Genomic DNA, 730 nt, shown 5'->3' on the forward strand with positions numbered 1-730 from the left:
GGCAGTCCTGCTTCATTAGAACACCTGGAATTTCTGAATCATCTGTGATTTCTTCTACTGTGACAGAGAGTGCCTTTTGATTTCTATTATCCGCTGCCCAACATGATAGCATGAGTGGGGATCGCAGGCTCCAACACGAGCTCCTTGAACAAAGAATAAAATAATTCTTTATCGATGCTCAGACCCCCAGCCTGAGCTGAGCTGTGCCTTTTTGCAGTGCTTGGCTCATTACTTACTGCTGTCATTCGGACTCCAGCCCCTGAAAACCTCTGTGGACCTTGAAGATTGTCAGACAAGTTTGCTGCAGGTGACACAGCAGGTGAGTGTTTCTCTTTTCCTGTTGTCACCACGCACTCAGCAGCAGAGGAACAGCGTTGGCTCTCCAGCCCTGCATGGGTCCAGTTCCCTGGGGAACCAGCATGTAACTGCTGGAGAGGAACAGAGAAAGTGCTACTGATAAACGCTGCAGAAACAACGGGATACGTATGTTAGAGCAAAGCTGAGAGCCAGAATCTGCTCCTGGGGCTAAAGCATTCTGGTGCTGTAGAGCAGTGGGATCAGGGAAATGCTGTCACTTAGCAACTGCATTAACACAAGAATCAGAACCAAACTGTCTGAAGTGAGAAATGTCACTATTTTTTTGGTGCAGCTGTGCCCACACGCTGGAGCAAAGGGAAGTGATTTGAGTCCTGGGATGCTGGTACCACCTACACAGCCAAGGGAAGGGCCC

This window comes from Corvus brachyrhynchos, unplaced genomic scaffold (assembly GCF_000691975.1).
Source record: "Corvus brachyrhynchos isolate BGI_N302 unplaced genomic scaffold, ASM69197v1 scaffold97, whole genome shotgun sequence".
In the NCBI taxonomy this organism is placed as follows: Eukaryota; Metazoa; Chordata; class Aves; order Passeriformes; family Corvidae; genus Corvus; species Corvus brachyrhynchos.